The following is a 23,539-nucleotide window of genomic DNA, read 5'->3' as shown; positions in this document are numbered from 1 at the left end:
AATTATTTTGTCAATATACAGTGAAACATTACCAAAAGAATACTTCTCAGGCTGCTTTCACACTATAAAAATACTTCCGTTAGAAACGTCCGTCATAAAAATCTTGAAAATCGTCCGTTAGGGATTTTCTAACGGACGTTTTTCAAGATTTTTATGACGGACGTTTCTAAAGGAGGTATTTTTTATAGTGTGAAAGCAGCCTGAGAAGTATTCTTTTGGTCTTTATAGTCTATGGGATTTTTCTAATAGCCGTTTTAACCCGTTATCGCCCGTTATTAATAAAGGCCGTTATTTTGTGACGAGCAAATGAACGGAAGAAATAGTACATGCACTATTTCTCCTATTACTATCGCCCGTCACAAAATAACGACCGTTATTGTCTTTGATTCCATTATGCAATTTCTGTGATCCATTTCTGAAATATTTTAATGAAAACCTCATAAATGTTTGGGGACCTGAACTGTCTCTACCCACAAAACTGTACCCAGTTCTGTTTATTGTCTTAAATAAATAGGGTTAATGGGGGAGATTAATCAAAACCTGTGTAAAGGAAAAGTTGCCCAGTTGCCCATATCAACCAATCAAATTGCTTCTTTCATTTTGCAGAGGCCTTGTTAAAAATGAAAGAAGCAATCTGATTGGTTGCTATGGGGCAACTGGGCAACTTTTCCTCTGGACAGGTTTTGATAAATCAGCCCTAATGTGTGTAAATGATGTTTATATTAGACTGTTCAGTTTAAACAATGTTTATGTTCATTTGTCTTGGGTTAGAAGGACAAACACTTTAGTAATAATCACATAGCTTGCAATTTAAACAGGAGCTGCACATAAACATTTCTAAAGGCATTTACTGTATAAAGTGTTACTGTATAGTGGTCCCTCAAGTTACAATATTAATTGGTTCTGGGATGATCATTGTATGTTGAAACCATTGTATGTTGAGACCAGAACTCTATGGAAACCTGGTTATTGGTTCTGAAGCCACCAAAATGTCATCCAAAAATAGGAAAAAGTGAGCATTAAAGAAATAAGTAGATAACTAATATAGATAACTAATATAGATAAAGCAAGTCCAGCTGGGAGCTGTAAATCACTGTCTATATCATTATTTCCCAGCATGCCAAAGGCTGTCCGGGCATGCTGGGAGTTGTAGTTTTGCAACAGTTGGGGGGCACCCTGCTTGGGAAACACTGGTCTATGTAGAGTACAGGAGCTTCTTCTTCCTGTCCTAAAAAAGAAATGGAGTCGCCCCCACCTGGTGTCCAAAGGAGCAGCTAACCCTGGTACAGATAAAGTGTACAGAACATGTAATACCTCCCTGTACTGTAGGGGGCGCTACCAGACACCAGTCAGTGCATACGCTTCAGTAATACAGGTAAAGTGTACAGAACATGTAATACCTCCCTGTACTGTAGGGGGAGCTACCAGACACCAGTCAGTGCATACGCTTCGGTAATACAGGTAAAGAGTAGTACAAAACATGTAATACCTCCCTGTATTGTAGGGGGCGCTACCAGACACCAGTCAGTGCATACACTTCAGTAATACAGGGGTTTTACCAGTGAATGCCCATTTTGATTGGTCAGTTCTTCCAGCTTTTGACATGTTTCACAGATCTGGACTGCCTGTACATTGTATGTAGAGCCTGGTTTCAACTTACGATGGTCCAGAAAAGACTATTGTATGTTGAGGCCATTGTAAGTTGAGGGATCACTATTTGACTGAGCAGATGGAAAATGGCTGAATATAATGTAATCTGAGCATATAATATACAGCATGACTCTACATAATCTATGAATAGGAATGGAGGCATCAGAGCGATTCACTGACCCTCCTTACATTAATACATAACTAAAAATGTAAAAGACCTATCACTTTCCAAAGCTTGTATAGGTGTGCATCAGAATAATGACTACACAGAGGTTAACAAATCTATGTTACTGCACCATTTCAGCATTCAGTGTTTGTCATTTTAGAACATATGAAGGAGCAAAATAAATATCATGCAGTGCATATTTCGGTAAAAATGACACCTTATCATTATTCTGTAGGTCCATACGGTTAAAATGTTACCCTACTTATATAGGTTTGATTTTGTCGCACTTCTGGAAAAAATCATAACTACATGCAGGAAAATGTATACGTTTAAAAATGTCATCTTCTGACCCCTATAACTTTTTTATTTTTCCACGCACGGGGCGGTATGAGGACTCATTTTTTGCGCCGTGATATGAAGTTTTATCGGTATGATTTTTGTTTTGATCTGACTTTTTGATCACTTTTTATTCATTTTTTTAATGGTATAAAAAGTGACCAAAATACACTTTTTGGGACTTTGGAATTTTTTTGCGCGTACGCCATTGACCGTGCGGTTTAATTAACGATATATTTTTATAGTTCGGACATTTACGCACGCGGCGATATCACATATGTTTATTTTTTTTTTACACTGTTTTATTTTTTTATGGGAAAAGGGGGGTGATTCAAACTTTTATTAGGGAAGGGGTTAAATGACCTTTATTAACACTTTTTTTTTAAATTTTTTTTGCAGTGTTATAGGTCCCATAGGGACCTATAACACTGCACACACTGATCTCCCATTCTGATCACAGGCGTGTATTAACATGCCTGTGATCAGCATTATCGGGGCTTGACTGCTCCTGCCTGGATCTCAGGCACGGAGCAGTCATTCGTCGATCGCACATCGGGGAGGCAGGTAAGGGCCCTCCCGGTGTCCTGCAAGCTGTTCGGAACGCCGCGATTTCACTGCGGCGGTCCCGAACAGCCCGACTGAGCAGCCGGGATACTTTCAGTTTCACTTTAGAAGCGGCGGTCAGCTTTGACCGCCGCTTCTAAAGGGTTAATACCGCACATCGCCGCGATCGGCGATGTGTGGTATTAGCCGCGGGTCCCGGCTGTTGATGAGCGCCGGGACCGAAGCGATATGATGCAGGATCGCGGGGCGATCCTGCTTCATATCGCGGGAGCCGGCGCAGGACGTAAATATACGTCCTGCGTCGTTAAGGGGTTAAAGGGAGTACTCCCATGGAAAACCTTTTTTTTTTTTTTTTTTTTTTTTTTTTAAATCAACTGGTGCCAGAAAGTTAAACAGATTTGTAAATTACTTCTATTAAAAATTCTTAATCCTTCCAGTACTTTTTGGGGGCTGTATACTACAGAGGAAATGTTTTTATTTTTGGATTTCTCTTATGTCACAACCACAGTGCTCTCTGCTGACCTCTGCTGTCCATTTTAGGAACTGTCCAGAGCAGCATGTGTTTGCTATGGGGATTTTCTCCTGCTCTGGACAGTTCCTAAAATGGACAGAGATGTCAGCAGAGAGCACTGTGGTCGTGACATAAGAGAAATCCAAAAAGAAAAACATTATCTCTGTGTTATACAGCCTCTAAAAAGTACTAGAAGGATTAAGATTTTTTAATAGAAGTAATTTACAAATCTGTTTAACTTTCTTGCACCAGTTGATAAAAAAAAAAAAAAAAAAAGGTTTCCATTGGAGTACCCCTTTAAATAAGCAGCACAGCTTAAGTTGTTGTTTTTTTTATGACATTTCCCTTTAACGTTTTAGATAAGATAAAGCTAAGTAATCTGTTGACCTTTTACATATATGATAAATCCATCATTGTGTCACAGTAGGTCTATATAATTTCTTTTAATATTTCTGTTCATTTGTATATTTTATATTAATCCAGAAACCCTGAGTAGATAAAGACTTGTGGTGCTTGGACAGTTCCCGTAGCGTTAGTGGTCTACATACACATAATGTAGAGTAGAAAACTAGAACACTAGTACAATAATCTATTGTATTCCTAACAGTTGAATGACATTGTGAAAGTACTGAAGTTGTTTTCATTGCCCTTTGACCCGATTTACACAGCATGGATGTACAAGTCATGGCATGCGAGTTTAAAAATAAGACAGAAGAGACAACATAAAATTCTCCTTACTTGATGACAAGTTAATTCCTATTTGTGAACATAATTGTCACAGGCTCTCAACCAGATCAGTACTGGAGATCAAGGATTCCTCTGCAGTCAGTGCAGGGTCTGGATAATGTAGTTGTTCTTAATAGGGTCATAAATTATGAGTATTTGTTTTATTGATGAAAAGTAGCAATAATACACAGTGCAAATGCTCATCTGTAAACAAATGAGGTCTGTGGTTAAGGATATGCACCCAAACCATAAAAATGGCCATATAGAAGTAAAACAGAAATTAAAGTAACAGTCAGTATCTTGTCAGTAGCTTAAGGGTCTATTCACACATACAGTATTCTGCACTTATTTGATGCGCAGGATTTCAAGCTGTGTTCAGTCATTCAGTGTACATTGAAATCTGCAGCAGAAAATATTGCACATCAAATTTTAGATTTAGATTTGGTAGACTCACGGTTAGTAAGTTGCAGCAGTGCTAGGCTTCAGGCCTAGTCCTGTCTTTAGATTTGTGCTGAGCTCCGCTCGCTGGCATATCCCGGGGGAAAGAGAGCAAGAGATTGGTTACGGCGTCCCTATATGGAGAGGGGCAGGGTTAGAGCTTATTGGTTCCCACCAGCTGTCAGTCCTTTCACAAAGCATTATGGTGCATCATGTGACCACATCACGTGACCTGAAATGTCCTTAAGCTTAACTTAACATTAGACGTAGTAGTCATGTGACCTAAGGTCCTGGAAGTACTATACACATAATAAAATATATACAATTTATACACATTGTCACGGTTCGGCAGGCAAGAGGTGGATCCTCTGTGTCAGAGAGGGATTGGCGTGGACCGTGTCGGTGGACCGGTTCTAAGTTGCTACTGGTTTTCACCAGAGCCCGCCGCAAAGCGGGATGGTCTTGCAGCGGCGGTAGCAACCAGGTCGTATCCACCGGCAACGGCTCAACCTCTCTGACTGCTGAGATAGGCATGGTACAAGGGATAAGGCAAGAGCAAGGTCGGACGTAGCAGAAGGTCAGGGCAGGCAGCAAGGATCGTAGTCAGGGGCAACGGCAGGAGGTCTGGAACACAGGCTAGGAACACTCAAGGAAAGGCTTTCTCTGGCACAAGGGCAACAGCAGGAGGTCTGGTACACAGTATGGACAAACACAGTAAACGCTTTCTCTAGGCACTAAGGCAACAAGATCCGGCAAGGGAGTGCAGGGGCAGTGAGCATAAGTAGGGAGTGCACAGGTGCAAGCTAATTAAGCTAATTGGGCCAGGCACCAATCATTGGTGCACTGGCCCTTTAAGTCTCAGAGAGCTGGCGCGCGCGCGCCCTAGAGAGCGGAGCCGCGCGCGCCAGCACATGACAGCAGGGGACCGGGACGGGTAAGTGACTTGGGATGCGATTTGCGAGCGGGCGCGTCCCGCTGTGCGAATCGCATCCCCAACGGCCATGTCAGTGCAGCGCTCCCGGTCAGCGGGACTGACCGGGGCGCTGCAGGGAGAGAGACGCCGTGAGCGCTCCGGGGAGGAGCGGGGACCCGGAGCGCTCGGCGTAACAGTACCCCCCCCCCCCCCTTGGGTCTCCCCCTCTTTTTGGGACCTGAAAATTCTTTCATCCGGAAGACGTCTGAGGACCCGGAGACCAGAGTAGCTTCCTCTAGGTATTTAACTTCAAAGGGTCCAAGGTAACGTGGTCCCAGATAAAAACTGGGGACACGGAAGCGGATATACTTGGCGGAGAGCCACGCGAAAACAGGAGGAGCTCTTCTCTTTCTTCCGGCAAGTTTCTTCACCCGGGATGAGGCTAGTATGAGGAATTTTAGAGTCTTTTTCCAGACGGTGGCGAAGCCCCGGGAAACCTCATCAACAGCGGGCACACAAGAAGGCGTGGGGGTGGGGAGGGAGGGAAGAGGGTCAAGCTTGGCACGGGGCAGAGTGTTAACAGGACGGGGGCTGTGAGGAGGAGACACAGCATAGTCCAGATAGGCCTTGGGGAGACCAGGTAAAGGGGGAGACACAGATGTTTGACTGACGGGACTGGGAGCAGACGTGAGGCATTTTCTGTGGCAAGAAGCACCCCAGCTCATGATCTCCCCGGTGGTCCAGACAAGGGTAGAGGAGTGGCGTTGGAGCCATGGCAGACCGAGGAGGACTTCAGAGGAGCATTTGGGCAAAACAAAAAGTTCCATGCTCAAGAGCAGGGGTTCTGTGCGGTAACGCACAGTGCAGTATAGAAGTAAATCTTTCTTTCTGCGGCGAGTCCTCTCTTCAGGGGTCAGGCGAGACCGATCCACTTGCATAGCCTCCTCGGCGGGAGGCACAGGGGTGGATTGCAAAGGATACTGTGAGAGAGGTGCTCCGAGCGGTGTGGCACATGGCAGGGCCTTCCCAGGCAGGAGACCACGGCAGAGTCTAGAGTCCCCATCAAATTTGTCCGGCAGGGACAAGCAGGGGTTAGGAGCGGCCTGTCGCTGCGGAGGAGTTGCAGGAGCCGGCGGAGGAGATGGTTGTTGCTGTTGCAGCTGCTGTGTCTGTGACTGAAGTTGCTGTATCTGCGGCAGCAGCTGCTGTATCTGTGACTGAAGTTGCTGTGTCACGGTGGTCAAGTATGCCAGCTGGTGATTTCGTTGGGTGATCATTAGGGATTGCTGGGCAATCACCGTGGAAATGTCGGCAAGACTTGACAGCGGCACCTCAGCGGAATCCATGGCCGGATCTACTGTCACGGTTCGGCAGGCAGGAGGTGGATCCTCTGTGTCAGAGAGGGATTGGCGTGGACCGTGTCGGTGGACCGGTTCTAAGTTGCTACTGGTTTTCACCAGAGCCCGCCGCAAAGCGGGATGGTCTTGCAGCGGCGGTAGCAACCAGGTCGTATCCACCGGCAACGGCTCAACCTCTCTGACTGCTGAGATAGGCATGGTACAAGGGATAAGGCAAGAGCAAGGTCGGACGTAGCAGAAGGTCAGGGCAGGCAGCAAGGATCGTAGTCAGGGGCAACGGCAGGAGGTCTGGAACACAGGCTAGGAACACTCAAGGAAAGGCTTTCTCTGGCACAAGGGCAACAGCAGGAGGTCTGGTACACAGTATGGACAAACACAGTAAACGCTTTCTCTAGGCACTAAGGCAACAAGATCCGGCAAGGGAGTGCAGGGGCAGTGAGCATAAGTAGGGAGTGCACAGGTGCAAGCTAATTAAGCTAATTGGGCCAGGCACCAATCATTGGTGCACTGGCCCTTTAAGTCTCAGAGAGCTGGCGCGCGCGCGCCCTAGAGAGTGGAGCCGCGCGCGCCAGCACATGACAGCAGGGGACCGGGACGGGTAAGTGACTTGGGATGCGATTCGCGAGCGGGCGCGTCCCGCTGTGCGAATCGCATCCCCAACGGCCATGTCAGTGCAGCGCTCCCGGTCAGCGGGACTGACCGGGGCGCTGCAGGGAGAGAGACGCCGTGAGCGCTCCGGAGAGGAGCGGGGACCCGGAGCGCTCGGCGTAACACACATCAAACATAATAAAATTAAAGAAGGAAGAGGTGACAAGGGTTTTTCCCACTAGGAGGATCCTACCGGTACATAGGAACTCTGACTTTGGGGACTTAGCACACAAGGTACGGTACAAGGTACGGGACCGGGATACCACGTATGCATATACCTCCCAGTCATAAAATCACTTAAAAGCTACAGTATGTATGTGTATATATGTGTATATATATATATATATATATATATATATATATATATATATACACACACACACTTAAATCTCAAAGTTGCGAATGTGCTCCAAAAAAGCTGCAGATTTTTGGTGGATGAGCGACCATTCTAGAAAGTCGCATATACCCTGGCTTAGAAGTTGCACAGAAAAATGTAGGGCAGGGCTGACTTGACCTAAGAAATCATCTATTTCTGGAATTGTGCGACAAATTTGCGACAATCTGCAAAAAGTCACACTTAGTACATCAGTGACCACTGCACAGAGTGCTCTAAATGACTAAAAATCATGGTAACTTTTCAAAACATTTCTAAAGCAATTGTCACACAAAAAGTGGCAGTGACCCATCATGCGACATGTTGTGCGACAAACAGAGAAAAAAATTTGTTCAAAAAACACTCTAAATGTTTTGATAAATTCCCCCCTCTGTGGTTTTCAAATTGTGGCTTCCAGCATAAGGCTGTTAGGGCGGGCATGTTGGGAGTTGTACATTTTTAGTGGCTTAAAAGCCAAGGGTTGGAGACCACTGTTCTATTGCATGCACAGTTCACAAATAACTAGATGAGCTAGATGATCCATGCTATGGCCCCTGTTAACAAGGTGCTGCGGCAGCTGTTTTTGAAGGGGGCTACTAGACGTGTCTCCTGTTCAGACATTTTGAGACTACTTGTATGTTAAAATATTCTTTATTATTTCTTTTAAGACATGTAAACAATCCATATATTTAATAGGTGTATAAACAGAGCACAATACACCATACATCTACCATAATACAAGACACTCGCACTTCCCTCCCAACCCCTTGTACTAACTCAAACCAACCAACCCCAAGAAAATATCACCACCAACCCATCCCCGACAGCAAAATCAGCCTATCCCTCAAACCACAACCTCTACTGTGTAACAAGGATTGAACTTAGTTATTTTTAAGGTATTCTATCCACTTTCTCTATATGACATATTACACACAAAATGCAAGTGCACAAAATGAACAAAACCATTAAGAACAAAGAACAAAACCATGAAAAGATGATTTTCACACAAAAACATAATGAATATTTACTGCAAATCAATGTGACTTCTGCTGTTGTCTTTCAGAGACCAGTTCAGAAATGCGCGACTTTACCTTGGCAAGTGCCACTCTCATGTCATTTTCGCAACAATGGCAGTGTTCCCCCACATTAGGCAGGCAGTGTTCCCCCACATTATGCAGACAGTTCCCTCACATTAGGCAGGCAGTGTTCCCCCACATTAGGCAGGCAGTGTTCCCCCACATTAGGCAGGCAGTGTTCCCCCACATTAGGCAGGCAGTGTTCCCTCACATTAGGCAGACAGTGTTCCCCCACATTAGGCAGACAGTGTTCCCCCACATTAGGCAGGCAGTGTTCCCCCACATTAGGCAGGCAGTGTTCCCCCACATTAGGCAGGCAGTGTTCCCTCACATTAGGCAGACAGTGTTCCCCCACATTAGGCAGACAGTGTTCCCCCACATTAGGCAGGCAGTGTTCCCCCACATTAGGCAGACAGAGTTCCCCCACATTAGGCAGGCAGTGTTCCCTCACATTAGGCAGGCAGTGTTCCCTCACATTAGGCAGACAGTGTTCCCCCACATTAGGCAGACAGTGTTCCCCCACATTAGGCAGGCAGTGTTCCCCCACATTAGGCAGGCAGTGTTCCCCCACATTAGGCAGGCAGTGTTCCCCCACATTAGGCAGGCAGTGTTCCCCCACATTAGGCAGGCCAGTGGTCTTCAACCTGTGGACCTCCAGATGTTGCAAAACTACAACTCCCAGCATGCCCGGACAGCCAATGGCTGTCCGGGCATGCTGGGAGTTGTAGTTTTGCAATCACCTGGAGGTCCACAGGTTGAAGACCACTGATGTAGGCAGTGTTCCCCCACAGACATACAGCCTCCAGCCATATACAGTGTATGGCTGGAGGCTGTATGCCTGTGTACTGCCCCACTTCAGTGCTCCGACCACCGCTCCGGCTATAGCAGTAGGTCTCGGGACCGGTGGTCGGAGCACTGAAGATGACGTACCGCTGGTCACTTACCAAGCTGGCCAGTGCGCGTCTTCCTTCTTCTCTATCCTCCGATCCTCGGCGGCTTCGTTTCTATGGGCGCATGCACTGGCCCTGCGTCTTTAAACTTAACGCGGGGCCGCAGAGAGTTAATAGTGATGGGGGGAATTGCCCTACCCTGTGGGCAAACACCGGCTCTTCTCGGGGCCCATGGCCAGCTCATGGCCCCAAGCAGTTGCTTGGTTTGCCTGTCCTGTTGCGACCTCCCCCACCGAACCCCCGGGACTGACTCACCGAACCCCTGGGTTAAGGTTAAGAACCACTGGACTAAACAGAACAGCACATTTTATGCTAAAAATATTGACATCTACAACACCAGGATATTTAATAAATATTGTTATCAGCTGATAAAACACATAGCCAAGAAGAAAACTTAAAAGCTTAAATTTTGGATGACAGTGGTGAGAGTTTAGTGTAAGGTTCATGTAAGTCCTGGAATATGTAAAATGCATTCTCTTGTATGGGCCAAATTTTATTACTTTATCTGAAGTGATATTGATGAGTTATTTTGTCAGATATTGAGTAATTAAATTCATTGCTAAATTCAATGTATTTTTTTGCAGGTACCAGGTGTGTGATGGTGGCTATAGTCTGTCTTGCGGGTATTGATGTATTATTCATTGTTGGCCACTGGGGTCTCAGGCTATTCATCAAAACAACAGTGTGCTGGTAAGTTACAGACCCCTTGGGAATACACTGGAAAAACATACTGGATGAGTCATGATTTCCATACTTCCTCCATCCTAATGCATCTGTATATTTAACTTGACCTCTGAATTTTGACTTTTAACAATGAGCTGAAGAATTATATTGAGATAACTGGAGCAGGTTGTGCCTATACATTGACCCTATAGCAGACACCAGTTTTTATAAACCAAAATGCCACAAAAAGAAAGTAAAAATGGAAAACATTATAACGTGTCATTGTTCATGTAGTTTTGCGATGTAAACATCTTTCATATTATGAAGCCATTACAACATAGATTCATTTATTGGGAAAACTTCTGTATATGTAGATGAACCTATAAGCCATCTATACATTTGTAACTCTGGACCTTGTTCCTGTCTTCTTTATTTCCTGCTAGACTTATAAGGAGGGGGATCCTGACTGCTCTTTCCTCAAACAGTATGGGATGTATTAGTACCCATTTAAAGAGTACCTATCATCAAACCATATTTTCTAAACTAACTCAGAGTATATTCCCTAAATACTCCTAACGCCGCTCCGCCCTTAAAACATTTTTTCAAACTTTAAAAAGCTGTGTATCATACCTTTCCCCTTGCTCACATTGTGTGAGCCCCCGGCAGGAGAAAGGGGGTGTTCCCCAGCAGGGGCGACGTCACTGAATCCTACTAGAGCTGTGCCTCGCCATGCCCCACATGCGCTTCCTGAGTTTGGTCTCCTGGCAGGGAACAGAACAGAGCCACCTAGTGGTCGATTTTTCAATCACATTAAAAACATATAAAGGTTGAGAATTTTAATAGCAAAGTGTCTTATAATTACATAAGAAACAATATATTAAAAGTTTAGTTTGGTGACAGGTACTCTTTAACTGTTTATACCAAGACATTCCCAACTTTTTACCAAAAAGAACACCTGGACAATCCTTGCTCCCCCTGAAGAACCCACACATGGATCTAGTCTGTTTTATACAGAACATTGCTTATAGTAGTATTCTATACTGGATACTATTACATTAGTCCACACAGTAGTATACATTGTGTATTTTAGTGTTGTGATCTGGGGTGTTGCTATAGTGTAGCAGGGTCTGGTGGTATTAACCCTGGGGGGGCAAGATGTTGTTAACCCCTTAAAGTTTGTGACGCCAGGATGTTGCTGGGACTTGTAGTATTGAGCATATCTATGCAGGCCACTGTGCTACTAATATTATTCTTGAGTTGAGTAGTAGTCACTAGAATTGTAGATAGAGCTTGATAACTTATGTTTTGAAGGGGCTGCAGGTTCTTTAGGCTTTGGCCTAGCTGAGATGAGTTTGCAGTATACAGGACTTGTGCTTTCTTATGAATCCAGGAATCAAGAGAGAGAGTTTAGAGACTACAGCCCCTTATATACTAAGGAGGCTGGACTAAAGCCCATTGGTTGCAAAGCCTGTGTGTCCTGTACCCACTGCACTCTGGGTTGTGTCACATGACAGTGGTTCACATGACTAACCTCTATATATTTGTACAACTTTATGTATAATGAACAATATGTACACAATATATACAATGCATTTATATGAGACAACAGAAGGTGAGCAAAGGGGTGAACCCTGCAGGAGAGCCCTATGGACTGCAGGGACTCTTCCTGAGGGGACTTAGGAAGGGTACAGGACCATGTCCTGTACCGGGATACCACATTAGTATATAAAGTATACAGTAGAGTACAAATTATACACATCTGTTTTGTACACAAATATATACATGTACCTGGTCATACTCCTACTAACCAAAGTCTGTACGAAAAAAAGAAGGAAAAAAAAAGGAAAGTATTGTTCACTTTGCATTTGCACTTGCCGTTCCAGGTATTATTTTAAATATTTGTCCCAAATGTAACATATGCCCTGTCGTGCGGCAATAACTCAATTATGAATTATGGTCATAAAAGTTATTAATTATGAAAATTTAAAAATTATGAAAATTATTAAAAATATCTAAAAATTATGACCTGGTGAATTGTAGACAAAGCTAATCAATACAATTCACATCTGAGTCCAACTATTTCCTCAGATATCAACAAGTTCTTTTTATGACGGGATGACATTAACGCTTAAGGATGTAGTTTTGCAATATACAATAATACACAGGTATTATAAAAGTATGCAGATTTATTGGTTATAAGATTATAAACATAAATGAGTAATAAACACAATGATATATGCAAATGAATATTCATTAGATATTAAACAGTATACGCTTGTTAATTGGCTAAATAAAAGTAGAACAATACATGTGAGTAGTAAGTAACTTGTTAAAATAAAACAAAAGCTACTTGGTTAGGAATATCATATCATACCACTCTATTCAGAGGAACCTCTTGATATCAAGGTGGGCAATATTTAATCATATACATCAATATGGAATGCTAAATACACTCCCTGCCCCCTTCTAACCACTACAAATCACATGATTCCAAGAAATGGGGAAATCCATCTAAGATATAGACATGGAAGAATACTTCCACCACCATTCTGGACTATTTTCTATACATGGCTTTGGTAAGACATTTAAGACAATTAGCAGAGATATATGATCTTGCTAGACTATATTTTAGGAGGAAGAACTTGAAACAAGTTTCCTGTGTGGGAAATATACTTATAACATCTAGTTTGGCGAGTAGGAATTCTATCAATGTATAAGCAATTATTTAATGCTTTGATTTTTTATGAGACTTGATTCTTCTGCAAGTAGAATGAAGTCTCACAATATCTAAAATTATCATCTCAATATGGAGATAATTAATTATTTTATTTAATTAATTTATTCGCCAATCTAAATGGTATAATACCATCCACTTTATCCCAATTAGTCTTAATTAAATGGAATACCATTTTTGTGTCTCTTACCAAAACTTTGTAAGAACCTTACTTCTGCTCTGAGGAACACTGAACGGTCCATCTCATTGTCAAGGATAGCCATTGGGTTGGTACCGTGTGATCATTCCGGCTTGCAGGGATCTCACATGGCTTTCATGGCTTCCATCTTGTGGATCTCTTTCCTTTGTCCTTGTGTTCTCAGCCTACAGTCTATGGTGCAGATCAGAGCCTTCAGTCTCCCTAACACTGGTTTGCCAGACTTTTTAATTAGTTAGACACACCCTCCTAAATTGGAATTCCCCAATGAATATAAGTTGGGCGTGTACTTGTGGTAATGACTATGATATCACTATAATACCCAGAATGCATTGAGCATATCACCCATAATGCCTTTCCTGTAGGTAAAATGTCAACTACCCATACACTAGGGGGTGCTATTGCATAAGGGTTAAAGGGGTACTCCGGTGAAAAACTTTTTTTTTTTTTAAATCAACTGGTGCAAGAAAGTTAAACAGATTTGTAAATTAATTCTATTAAAAAATCTTAATCCTTCCTGTACTTATTAGCTGCTGAATACTACAGCAGAAATTCTTTTCTTTTTGAAACACAGAACTGTCTGCTGACATCACGAGCACAGTGCTCTCTGCTGACATCTCTGTCCATTTTAGGAACTGTCCAGAACAGCATATGGTTGCTATGGGGATTTCATTTTACCCTGGACAGTTCCTAAAAATGGACAGAGATGTCAGCAGAGAGCACTGTGCTCTTGATTCAGCAGACAGCTCTGTGTTTCAAACGGAAAAGAATTTCCACTGTAGTATTCAGCAGCTAACAAGTACAGGAAGGATTAAGATTTTTTTTTTTTAAAGAAATAATTTACAAATCTGTTTGACTTTCTGGCACCAGTTGATTTAAAAAAAAAAAAAAAAAAAAAGGTTTTCACCGGAGTACCCCTTTAACTGTCAATAATTTGTCTTAAAACCAAATTCCACACTTGAAATATGGAACCATAATTAACAAACAGGGATTATTTGTGACATCTATAAGCAATTAAAACCCGGATTCTCATAGAGTCTCCAATTAGACATTTTAATTTATTAGAGAGATAACAGTTTGATGGAGGACTCTTTCACACTGACGTGTGAATCTCTCTGTTTGTCCAGTCTTGGTAATTGATTGTTATTTACAAGAACATTCACAAAACTGGCAAACTAACCCTTAACAAAAATTCATCCTCACAGTCTACACTTGAGACCTTTCCTTATCTAAACAATGCTTAGCAATCATATATAAGATAATAGATATATACTGATGTCCTTTACAATACTAACAGTATATGACAATATCATATGTCCTACTGATTGCTATATATATATATACAGTAACCCCCCGACCTACGATGGCCCCGACATATGATAAAATCGACATACGATGGCCTCTCAGAGGCCATCGCATGTCGATGTCAGCATCGACATACGATGCTTTTATATGTCGGGGCCATCGCATTAACTGCTATCCGACAGCGCAAAATGCTTAAGCTGCTGCCGGATAGCAGTGTAATGTGCCCCAGCAGGTTCACTTACCTATTTCCGATGCTCCGGGTCCACTTCGCGATCCTCCGGTGTCTTGCGCATCTTCTCCAGGGTCCGGGCCTCGCTTTCCGGCGTCGTTATTACGTCACTACGCACGCCGCGCCGGCGCAGCAGCGTAATAACGTCACCAGAAAGCAAGGCCCGGACCCTGCAGAAGATGCGGAAGAAGCCGGAGGATCGCGAAGAAGACACCGGAGCAGCGGGACAGCATCGGGAGCGGTGAGGACCTGGTCCGGAGCGACGGGGACAGGTGAGTACAGCTTCCTATACTTTACATTGCACGGATCCCTCAACATACGATGGATTCGACAAACGATGGGTCGTTTGGAACGAATTACCATCGTATGTTGAGGGACCACTATATATATATATATATATATATATATATATATAAACTAATGTTCATTCGGATGAGACATAGTTATTTCACAGTATCTTATCTCACCCCCTTCTTCTCTCCATTCACCCCCCTTTACCTTGGATGAATGGTAGTAATGTTATCTAGAGAGTGTAACCAGACCCTTATCAGTCTCTTATCTAAACACCATAAATAAGCTAAAGATACAAGAAGCATTGTACTCCCAGACTGGCATTAGAGAGAGGAGATGAAACTTCAGAATTGGGCTACTTAGGTTATACCCAAAATGGCCGACATCATGCAATTATGCTATGAAACATATTAAACATAGTGATTCATTTTTGGGGCTCAATTAGCACGACAGCCCCAGATCATAGAAGATATTGCAGCCCAAACATTGGTTCCACTTCAAAAGGATTGTCAGCAGTATACTACCTACTTGGAAGGGGTTAATCAGCAGAGCATTTATCATGAATGTCAGCCCCAGGAGAAGTTGAAAGATTTATAGTTGTTAAAAAACTGAATATTCTTTAAAAAGCTTGACAAAGTGAAGCAAGATGATCTTAAGTGCTCCGAGAATTTACCTCATACTCACAAATTGCAGAGATACTCGGAGTTCCTTGAGCTTTACACAATTTACCTAATGATTTACTTGATTTAGTCTAAGAAATTTGGTGCCAAAGAAATACTTGACAGATCATAATACAGCAACAGGTTAGGACAGATCCTACCGTAAAGGTTCCAATCATTATTTCAGCAGAGCATTTACCAGATTGATGATCCTACATCTTCTGGTTTTATTGGTTTACCCATAGTGTAACCATTAACCAACATTCTTCTAGCTGATGGGTATCAGTCATGATAAGAATATGTCACATGTACTTAAATAGCTATGAATTTCATGCTGTGGATTTTACACTACAGACTTTAGACTGCAAATTTACCAAAACATTGTTGAAATCTGCAGCATAAAATACACGGCCTAAAATATGCAGTGTGAAAATCAAAGTACATGTGAATGTACCCTAAAGGACAGTCCACTAAAACACAAACTCTTCTTTCAGTTGGGTCCTAACTTCTGAACCCTAACCAAAGGAATAAAACAACTGCTTGTATGGAACTGTCCATGTACATACAAAGCACTTTATTATACTTAGTTTTTGATGTGATATTGGGAATTAAAGAGGTATTCTGGCCAAATACATCTTATGCCCTATCCAAAGCATAGGGCATAAGATGTCTGATCGTCGGGGACCTGCCACTGGGACCCTCTGCGATCTCAGTACAGCACCCGCATTCTATGCGGGGCTGCGTCTCCAGTGTTGGAAACCTCTTTGTTTCCGGGACTGGAGACGTGACGTCACACCATGCCCCCTCGTGACATCACCTCACGCCCCCTCCATCCATGTCTATGGCGGCCGTAACACCCCTCCCATAGACATCAATGGAGCCATGCCACGCCCCCTTCATCCATGTCTATGAGAGGGGGCGTGACAGCCATCATAGACATGGATGGAGGGGGCGTGGCGTGACGTCACGCCTCCAGTCCCGGAAACAAAGAGGTTTCCGAGACTGGAGATGCAGTCCCATATAGAATGCAAGTGCTGCACGGAGATCGCGGGGGGATCCCAGTGGCGGGCCCCCGGTGATCAGACATCTTATCCCCTATCCTTTGGATTGTACAGTATTTGGCCAGAATACACCTTTAAAGGGGTTATCCACCATAAGGTGATTTTAGTACTTACCTGCCAGACAATAATGGACATGCTTAGGAAGGATCCTCTCTTGTCTCGGGGCTAAATGCCTGTGTTGTGAGTCCTGTAAAACGCTGTTCAATGTTTACCCTACTTTTTCAAGACTTCAACAATTCTCCCTGGCATGCTGGATATCAGCTTCTGGGCCAGGTCTTGACTGATCCCAACTCATTCTTGACTTATCAGTGCTTGGGGTATATCACAATTTTTGTGTTTTTGTTTGTCCACCCACTTTTAGTAGATTGCCCAAAGGTTCTAAATGGGATTAAGATCCTGTGAGTTTTCTGGCCATTTTTTGTTCACCGAGCCACTTAGTATTACTTTCACCTTGTGATATGGTGATACATCATGATGGAAAAAGTTTCATCACCAAATCGCTCCTGAATCATTGGGATATATTGACTTTGGGGATGTTAGATAGCATTCTTTATTCATGTTCTTAAGCAAAACTGAGTCCATTTCTTTGGATGAAGAGCAGCCACACACATGAATGGTCTCATGATTTACTGTTGGCATGACACAGGACTTATGGTAGTGCTCAACTCTTTTCTCCGTACAATCAATCTACTAGATGCCACTAAAAGACTAAGAGAAAATAATTTTACCCCAGTCCTCTGCAGTCCAATCTTTGTTTTTCCTGCAGAATGTCATTCTGTCCTTATTGTTTTTTTTTTCTCGAAATAAATGACTTCTTTACTGCTCTTCTTAACACCAGGCCAGCCTCCAAAAGGCTTTGCCTCGCTGACCCTTTCCTGCGGCCATTCCCGAGGAAGCTCTACACTCATAGCTGACTCTTCTAGAGATGGTCCTTGCACTTGCTGGACTTCCTTGGGCACACTGAAGCCTAAGTTTAAACTGTGGTTTATTAAACTGGGTATAAAGTAAGAAATTGGTAATAGATTTTTTAGTACTGAGGATTATCATTGTGCCATAGAAAGGATATAAAACATATTTGCGATTTTTTTTTGTTTTTTTTTTGCTTCTGGTCCATATTATATTGGAGTTTTGAGCTTGAAACAAGTTCTGGATTATGAAATATTTAATAAAATAATTTCATATCTTTTCTTTTTCAGAAGGTGGTGGGAGGCCTGTTGTGTCTTACAGTATAGGGTTGTTACAGTTTTCTTTCTAACATGGTAGATAAGTGACAACATAATGATTAATAAAAAAACAAACATTACATCATGAGTAGATCCATATTCCAAGATTAATTTGGTAGACAACCCAGACAAAATATGATATGCAGGACTGGTTATAGCTACAGTACAAGATCTCTCTCTTATATGGGACTTATCTTGCCATACGCATTTGTTTTCATTGGGAAGCGGGGGTAAGCCACTGTCAGACTTTGGGTATGTTATAATCAGCCTGCTCAATGTCTGGCAGCTGTATAGCCATTAAAGGGGTACTCCGGTGGAAAGCTTTTTTTTTTTTTTTTTTTTTTTTTTTTTTTTTAGATCAACTGGTGCCAGAAAGTTAAACAGATTTGTAAATTACTTCCATTAAAAAATCTCAATTCTTCTAGTACTTATTAGCTGCTGAATACTACAGAGGAAAATCTTTTCTTTTTGGAACACAGTGCTCTCTGCTAAAATCTCTGTCCATTTTAGGAACTGTCCAGAGCAGCATATGTTTTCTATGGGGATTTTCTTCTACTCTGGACAGTTCTTAAAATGGACAGAGATGTCAGCAGAGAGCACTGTACTCGTGATGTCAGCAGAGAGCTCTGTGTTCCAAAAAGAAAAGAATTTCCTCTGTAGTATTCAACAGCTAATAAGTACTAGAAGGATTAAGATTTTTTAATAGAAGTAATTTACGAATCTGTTTAACTTTTTGACACCAGTTGAAAAAAAAAAAGGTTTCCACCGGAGTTTCCCTTTAAAATGACATATTTTATCACATATCTAGGACATATTTTTATCCACTGAAGGTTGCAATGCAATGTCTAAAAGAAAAGGTCTTAAAAATAATGCGGACAATATCATGAATAATCTTTATTTGCTAAAAGCAGAATATCTCTTTTAAAGGGGTTATCCAGGCTTTACAAACAGGCCATCGGCATGGGTCTGACCCCCAGCACTCCAGCCACTTGTAAGGGCACTCATGTGACTGCTGCAGCCTCTTCAATGTTCACAAGTGCTCTGTACCTGCAACTAGTTATCTAAGTAGTGGTGCAAGGACTTTGCCCTGTTCACTTTAATGGGACAGTGCTCCAGTACCTGGCACTGCCACTACTAAAAGCACATTGATGCAGGTATGAGCTGTGGTAAACATTGAAAAGACTGCTGAAATTGATCGTGGGGGTGCCTTGATCAGACCCCTACTGATCTAATATTGATGGCCTGTCCGGAGCATAAGCCATCAATTGTGTAAGGCTGGATAACCCCTTTTATTTGATGATGACTCCATCTGATTTAAATTCTGTTAAATATGCTGGAATAAATAGTAGAGCATGCTGCTCTATTTTTTATGGCAAAACAACAGACACTGTGATGGAACTCAGACCGCGTTAAAGTCAGTGGGGTCTGTCAGGCCCAGCTGGTGTCTGTCCTGATAGAACAAAATACTGAAAATGGAAATGTAGTTGTGAGAAGAGTCTAAGCCCACATGTCTTCTTTTTTTTTTAGTTTTTTTTCACACATCAGATTTTTACCGGCGAACATTTTGGAGTCAGTGGGCACGAGCAGCACAAGCCGGTGCTAGACAACAATGCATTTCTGAGTGGATTCTGCAGAAATAATTGACATACAGTCGTGGCCATAAATGTTGGCACCCCTGATATTTTTCAAGAAAGTGAAGTATTTCTCACAGAAAAGGATTGCAGTAACACATGTTTTGCTATACACGTGTTTATTCCCTTTGTGTGTATTGGAACTAAACAAAAAAAAAGGGAGGAAAAAAAGCAAATTGGACATAATGTCACCAAACTCCAAAAATGGTCTGGACAAAATTATTGGCACCCTTAACTTAATATTTGGTTGAACACCCTTTGGAAAAAATAACTGAAATCAGTTGCTTCCTATAACCATCAATAAGCTTCTTACACCTCTCAGCCGGGATGTTGGACCACTCTTCCTTTGCAAACTGCTCCAGGTCTCTCTTATTGGAAGGCACTTTTTCCCAACAGCAATTTTAAGATCTCTCCACACGTGTTCAATGGGATTTAGATCTGGACTCATTGCTGGCCACTTCAGAACTCTCCAGCACTCTGTTGCCATCCATTTCTGGGTGCTTTTTGACGTATGTTTGGGGTCATTGTCCTGTTGGAAGACCCAAGATCTCGGATGCAAATGCAGCTTTCTGACACTGGGATGTACAGTGCTACCCAAAATCCTTTGGTAATCCTCAGATTTCATGATGCCTTGTACACATTCAAGGCACCCAGTGCCAGAGGAAGCAGAACAACCCCAAAACATCATTGAACCTCCACCATATTTCACTGTAGGCACTGTGTTCTTTTCGTTGTAGGCCGCATTCCATTTTCGGTAAACAGTAGAATGATGTGCTTTACCAAAAAGCTCTATCTTGGTCTCATCTGTACACAAGATGTTTTCCCAGAAGGATTTTGGCTAAGAGTAGTCTCTGTGTCAGAAGTGGGGTCCTCCTGGGTCTCCTGTCATAGCGTTTCATTTCATTTAAATGTCGACGGATGGAACTTGTTTGGGGCTGCTTATCCACCATGTGGACTATCCTGCATTGGCACCTTTCCTAAATTTTTCTCTTCCGTCCACGCCCAGGGAGATTAGCTACAGTGCCATGGGTTGCAAACCTCTTGATAAAGTTGCGCACTGTGGACAAAGGCAAATCTAGATCTCTGGAGATGGACTTGCCCCAGGTGAGTTTAAAGGAGCATCACATGCTTGAAACATTATTTTTCCACAATTTTGAAAGGATGCCAATAATATTGTCCAGACCATTTTTGGAGTTTGGTGACATTTTGTCCAATTTGCTTTTTTTCCTCCTCTTTTTGATTTTGTTCCAATATTCAAAGGGAATAAACATGTGTATAGCAAAACATTTGTTACTGCAATCCTTTTCTGTGAGAAATACTTCATTTTCTTGAAAAATTTCAGGGGTGCTAACATCTATGGCCATGACTGTATTAATTCTTTTCATGGAGGCCGGGATCAGAATTTTCACAGTAGATGTTTCCGCTGGATTTCAATTGGAAATTCTGCCTTGTCAATGAGGCCTAAAGGTTCACAAGTAAAATGATTTACTCCACAAGACAACCCAGTTTCATAAAACCACCTGGGCTTTACTCTTTGCCCCAGAGCCGAGAGCTGCCAAATTGGAGAGATTCCTGTGCTGGCAGACCTGACCCATCCATTTATTACTTGCGCTTTTATTGGACCTCTGGAGAAAAGGATACAACCGGATGAACCTTTCCTCAATGTTGTGGGTTCCGAGGTCACATGCTCACTGGGGTGACTTATACTGTAGAAAACAACCTCTTTGATACAGGCAATTGTATGATTATGGGTCATTTCTTAATTATACTTGTGTCGGAGACCGTCTTATTTTTTTAAATAAATAAAAATAATTAAATAAAAAAGGGATTGGATCCCTGCTAAGGCAACATGGAAATCGGAGAGAATTTTATTGCCCTATACTCTGCATAGTTCAAGTTCATTAAAATAGAGTGAGACTGTGTGCGTCAGTCAGTTTCCGTTTTCCCTTTGTATATATTAAGCTACACCATTGCTTGCTAACATTGCTCTCACTTTTCTTAAATACAGGCTACAACAACTGAAGATTACCCATCAGCGTTACATCAAGATTCCGTCAAGATCTGGCCAAGCCTCCATCACACATCTGCCTTGTCAAACTGACATTAAATGCAAGTGAATATCCCCCTTCCCCTTGTACACTGTAAAGAACTGCAAGTGCCTTATATGAAAGCTTGGCTTGCCATTCATTGCGGTCCAGTTCATGCTTTCCAACCCTAAGAGAACCAGCCGGGGACATGTAACTAGAAGTCTCCGTCCCTAGAAATCTACTGTGTGCAGAGACTCTAGTTTAACTTTTTTCAATACTTGTAATTAAACAAAAAAAAAAATCTATTTTTTTTAAATTTAAGTTGCATGTTTCTGAATATTAAGATACCGTTGTTTAAAGGAAGAAAACTAAAGAACTGTATTTTTAACATATGGACATTTTGCCTGGGCTATATGTGTGAGCTGTACATATTTCATGCACTAGATCAGCTTCTCCCTAGTATTATTTTGCCTCGTACCAATATACCAGTAGAGGGAGTAAATCAGAGTAGAAAGGCAATTTCTAGTTGTACTTAATATTATAAAGAAAGAAGCAGTTTATTTAATAAGAGAAGATTCTCTATGAGTCTGTTGTATGTGAATTAAGTTGTATTAGAAACCTGTGGAAAGTGCAGTTAATAGATTTCCTTTACTGGTTACCCAATCCTGGTGCTCCGCCCTGGTTTAGGTAGGCACATTCCTGGTGATAACTTCCCTTTTATTCTCCATCCTGAATATTATTAGCAGTAATCAGAATCAGTAATCAGACAGTTGTAGTGCATCGCAGTCACATGGCTGAATATACTGTATGCACATTGGTTGAGCAGTTAAATCCAATTGATTCAGGCTTGTGAGTGGCTGAGTGTTGTGTTCTTCAATACGATGTGACACAAAGTCCAGAAAAATAATCCCATGGGGGGAGATTTATCAATGTCACTGTGAGGTAGAAATCATTTAAAGGGGTACTTCGCCCCTAGACATCTTATCCCCTATCCAAAGGATAGGGGATAAGATGTCAGATTGCGGGGGTCCCGCCGCTTGGGACCCCTGGGATCTTGGCTGCAGCACCCAATTGTTGCGGCTTCCAGAAACGCTGGAGGCTTCAGCTCCCGACTACGTTGACGTGAGATCATGACGTCATGACTCCACCCCGTGTGATGTCACGCCCCGCCCCTCAATGCAAGTCTATGGGAGGGGGCATGACAGCCGTTGACTTGCATTGAGGGGACGAGGCGTGACGTCACATGGGGGCGGAGTCGTGATGTCACCGTGGTCATGAGGCGTTAGGATGAGAGCCTCCAGCACTGCCGGAAGCTGCAACAAATGGGTGCTGCAGCCGAGATCCCGGGGGTCCCCAGCGGCGGGACCCCCGCAATCTGACATCTTATCCCCTATCCTTTCGATAGGGGATAAGATGTCTAGGGGCGGAGTACCCCTTTAAACCATCTCAGTACTTTCTATGTTTTGCATGTCTGTGCAAAATTTCTCAATCGTGCTGATTGATCAAGCTTGTTGATAAATTCTGCTCAAACATAGACATTCCTTCATGTTTCTACCGTGTGTAAAGCATTTTTCTTTCTACGGTACACAAGCACGTAGAGGACATCAGAAAATATTCTATCAAAAAAGATGCACAAAAAAGACGCAATGAAAGTCACTGTGCAAATTTTTGGCGCAAAAAACCCCCACAAGAAAAAGGGTTAAACACAATGAAAGGGGTAAACACAATAATAAATATCCCCCCCCCCCATGGTGACTACTTATCTCACAGTCCTAAGAACCCCAGGATATACCTATCCTGGGGTTAACATT

General features: G+C 42.6%; 1 protein-coding gene across 3 annotated transcripts in view; it reads left to right on the top strand.

Annotated features, from left to right (window-relative positions):
* Nucleotides 1-22,693, top strand: part of RBPMS (RNA binding protein, mRNA processing factor) — a 179,717-nt gene extending 157,024 nt beyond the window's left edge. For all 3 annotated transcript variants that reach the window (XM_056568870.1, XM_056568872.1, XM_056568871.1), the window contains 2 exons: nucleotides 10,294-10,399; nucleotides 21,710-22,693. The gene's annotated coding sequence lies outside the window, so the exon portion shown is untranslated. The remainder of the gene's footprint in view (nucleotides 1-10,293; nucleotides 10,400-21,709) is intronic.
* The last annotated feature ends 846 nt before the right edge of the window (nucleotides 22,694-23,539 follow it).

Source organism: Hyla sarda, chromosome 1, assembly GCF_029499605.1.
Source record: "Hyla sarda isolate aHylSar1 chromosome 1, aHylSar1.hap1, whole genome shotgun sequence".
In the NCBI taxonomy this organism is placed as follows: domain Eukaryota; kingdom Metazoa; phylum Chordata; class Amphibia; order Anura; family Hylidae; genus Hyla; species Hyla sarda.
Note: the sequence above shows the minus strand (reverse complement) of the source record. Positions and strands in the feature narration are given on the sequence as shown.